At 46.4% G+C, this 4167-nt stretch overlaps 1 pseudogene across 1 annotated transcript in view; it reads left to right on the top strand.

Annotated features, from left to right (window-relative positions):
* Positions 1-376: 376 nt before the first annotated feature.
* The window catches only part of LOC310804637, a 42055-nt pseudogene continuing 38264 nt past the window's right edge, over positions 377-4167 (top strand). The window contains exon 1 of the transcript in view: positions 377-472. The product of the transcript in view is annotated as an uncharacterized misc_RNA (transcript). The remainder of the gene's footprint in view (positions 473-4167) is intronic.

The following is a 4167-nucleotide window of genomic DNA, read 5'->3' as shown; positions in this document are numbered from 1 at the left end:
TCAATTATGATGCTTCATTTTGTAGCCAATCAAAGTATTGTTGCTAGGTAAACACCACATAAAACAGTTGGCACTTTCGGTGGGGAGTGTTCCAGAATAATTTGGCAGTTGGTGATTTAATAAAAAGGTTGTTAAGTCAAGTCGTTGTGGAAATGCCGCACCAGGCTAGCTATCTGTGACTCTCCTACTCTTACTGCCTGTGTGTCTGCCTCCCCTCAGAACAATACCAAAAAAGGCTGTTTGGTCAAGTAGCTCTGTAAATGTCCTACCAGACTACATTAATCTCTTAACCCCCCCCCCCCCCCCATCTCTCTCTCTCTCTCTCTCCTTCTCTCTCCTTCTCTCTCCTTCTCTCTCCTTCTCTCTCCAGGCGGATGCTGCCACCAGCTTCCTCAGAGCCGCCCGTTCAGGTAATCTGGACAAGGCCCTGGATCACATCAAGAATCACATCGACATCAACCTGTCCAATCAGGTAAGAGATATCTCACACACACCTCAAGGTGACCCACCCCCCAGGCTGGTACACTGTGTCTGTGTGTGTCTGTGTGTGTCTGTGTGTGTCTGTGTGTGTCTGTGTGTGTCTGTGTGTGTGTGTGTGTGTCTCGCTGCTGGGAGTGATTGTGCAGGTTGTACAGGTGATTGTACAGGAGAGGGTTGTGTTATTAAGATAAGACTTCAGACGACATCATTCAGAGACGGAAACCAACGTGTCGTTCTAGGGGTCATTGCCATCAGGCAGTCCAGTTACCGTGGAGACTTACCGATAACTCAAGTGTGTGTGTGTGTGTGTGTGTGTGTGTGTGTGTGTGTGTGTGTGTGTGTGTGTGTGTGTGTGTTTCTCCCTGTGTTCCCGTGTCCTGACACTCCAGCTGTGTTTACTGTGGCAATAATGTCAGTCATTCAGAACCTTTAATGAGAAAATGTTCACAATTAGCGATATCCTCTCCTCTCTCCCCACCCCCACCCCCTCCCCCTCCCACCCCCCAACCCCTCTCCTCCCCTCTATCTCTCCCCTCCCCCTCCCCAACCCCTCTCCTCCACTCTATCTCTCCCCTCCTCCCCCCGCCCCTCTCCCCCTCCTCCCCACCCCTCTCCCCCTCCTCCCCTTCCCCACCCCTTCCCCACCCCTCTCCCCCTCCTCCCCACCCCTCTCCCCTCCCCCCCACCCCTCTCCCCCCCTCTGTCTCTCCTGTTGCACCTTGTTGCATCATGAGAGAAGCACAACACTTAGAACATCTAAATACATATCTTATTATCTTAGTTATGTATCTTATTATCTTAGTTATGTATCTTATTATCTTGGGTCCAGGGTTGGATAGTTTCTCTAGATCACCAATGACTTTACAAGGGAAGCAGGTGAAGTACACTAAAGCTGCCCTTGAGAGAAATACAGTTTGTCAAACTAAAGCTACTTGAAAAAGTAGTTCACTACCTCCAAACTACCTCATCCAACACACGACAGTCAGTTACGGAAAGAGGACCCGTCGGTGTGACAGAAAGCGTGGGACTGAAATCACTGGGAGGGGATTAAAACGTTGAGGTGGAGCGAAGTGGGGAGACCGGAGGCAGGAAGAGAAGCGATAGCAGGATAATTGAAGTTCAGGGGCTGGAATAAAAGTTAAATTCCAAATAAAATGGTTTTCTTTTGGAAAAAATGTAGTGAGCAGTGACAGCCGCTTACTACACAACTACATGGCAAAAAAGTCGCTAACTACAGGAAACACTACCCAGATTTGTTAGTTTAACGACCACCGAGCTGCTGCAAAATACCGTTAAACAGATCCAGCAGTTGAACTACATGTGGTGGAACTGCTCCCAAACACTGGCTGTATGGGATGGATTCTCCATTAGCAGTTGGTGGTGAATGGATGGGAGATTGAACACATAAAGCCCTGGCAGTGTGCCTGGCAGTGTGCCCGTGCCCCGGGGAATGCCCTCCTACTCTACGCCTGCAGCCTACTACTGCACCCAGCACAGAGCCTTCACACAAACAACCAGAGGACCGGAAATGTGTACTATAAATCTATGTACTATATGTACTATAAACGTATGTACTATAACAGTATGTACTATATGTACTATAACAGTATGTACTATAACAGTATGTACTATAACAGTATGTACTATATGTACTATAACAGTATGTACTATATGTACTATATGTACTATAACAGTATGTACTATATGTACTATAACAGTATGTACTATAACAGTATGTACTATAACAGTATGTACTATATGTACTATAACAGTATGTACTATAACAGTATGTACTATAACAGTATGTACTATATGTACTATAACAGTATGTACTATAACAGTATGTACTATAACAGTATGTACTATATGTACTATAACAGTATGTACTATAACAGTATGTACTATAACAGTATGTACTATAACAGTATGTACTATATGTACTATAACAGTATGTACTATAAAAGTATAACCCCTTGTTATAACAATGTTTGCCATGACCACTGGCCAAGGGTTGTCAATGAAGTCTTTTGTCAGGGTTAAGGTTAAGGTTAAGGTTAGGGTCAGGGTCAGGGTTAGGGTTAGGGTTAGGGTTAGGGTTAGGGTTAGGGTCAGGGTTAGGATGAGTCTAAACTAGGGTCAAGTCCGTGGTCATGTCCATGACTTGGTTGAGCTGATTGATCTTGAATTTGGTTGAATTTGAGATTGAAAACCAGGATGCCGACATCATGTATAACAATGTTGTTGTTACTATTCCGGTTTATTCTGCTGCTGCTGTTGTGGGTTCAGCAGAAGGAAGGACGATGATTCAGGTTTTTCTACTGTATGAGTTCAGTCTGAGAACCTGCCCTTGCCCTATCTACAAACCTGCAGATTCCTGCCAGCTCATACAGCCACACCGATGATTCACAGCCTAGTCTGTGTGTGTGTGTGTGTGTGTGTGTGTGTGTCTGTGTGTGTGTGCGTGAGTGCGTGCGTGTGTGTGTGCTGTCTTGAGTGCGTGTGTGTGTGCTGTCTTGAGTGCGTGTGTGTGTGCTGTCTTGAGTGTGTGTGTGTGTGTGTGCACGCACCTGTGTGTGTGTGTTCACGTGTGTGTGTGTGCCATCCGCGCATGCTCAGCAGAGGCACTACGTTCCCCAGTAGAACTGAGTTCCACTGCAGTAGGAAGGAAGGGGGGGGCCAGTGTGGTTTACAGAGCCTCCCTGTGGCCAGTCGCGGTACTGCACCCTGTCTGAGGCACAGTCTGTTCCGTGTTGTCTGTCTGCAGTTCCACCCAGACACAGCCCAGATTAAACAACCCTGTCTGCTTCCTCTGAGAACCCAGCACCACTCTCTTCAGGGTGTTGATTCAGTGAAACCTGCTTTTATCTGCACCCACTCCGGCTTCCTAAGTGTCTCTGTTTGGTATTTTTAGTATATTTACTGCAGTGAGGCTCATGTGATGAGAAGTGGAATTAAAGGCGAGACAAATTGTGTTGCGGCTCACGGAGACACAAGGCTGGAGACACAAGGCTGGAGACACAAGGCTGGAGACACAAGGCTGGAGTCACAAGGCTGGAGTCCTCTGTCTGAGGGTTCTCTGTGGTGCAGTGGTTCCTCTGTCTGAGGGTTCTCTGTGGTGCAGTGGTTCCTCTGTCTGAGGGTTCTCTGTGGTGCAGTGGTTCCTCTGTCTGAGGTTTCTCTGTGGTGCAGTGGTTCCTCTGAGGGTTCTCTGTGGTGCAGTGGTTCCTCTGAGGGTTCTCTGTGGTGCAGTGGTTCCTCTGAGGGTTCTCTGTGGTGCAGTGGTTCCTCTGAGGGTTCTCTGTGGTGCAGTGGTTCCTCTGAGGGTTCTCTGTGGTTCAGTGGTTCCTCTGTCTGATGGCTTTGTTTCCTGGGTCATGGTCAGAGTTGTATGACTGTCTATCAATCAATAAATCAATAAATCAATCTTTGTGTGCCATATTTAATTCACAACTGCAATACAATACACTGTACAGGAAAAACAAAGGAGATGGATGTTGTTGTTGTTGTTGTTGTCTGTGATGTATCCAATAGCAGAGAATATTGACTTACAGTCGATCTTTATGTTGCCATGTTATAGATTACAATGATTATAATTATGTTAAGGATGATGGATTATGATTATGCAAGGTGTGTTTTAATTGGCGAGCTTACATATCGTCCACAGATAAGCCCTTGTGAGCTCATGTA

This window comes from Argentina silus (genome assembly GCF_951799395.1).
Source record: "Argentina silus genome assembly, chromosome: 5".
NCBI classification, from domain to species: domain Eukaryota; kingdom Metazoa; phylum Chordata; class Actinopteri; order Argentiniformes; family Argentinidae; genus Argentina; species Argentina silus.
This window is presented reverse-complemented; position numbering and strand designations above follow the sequence as displayed.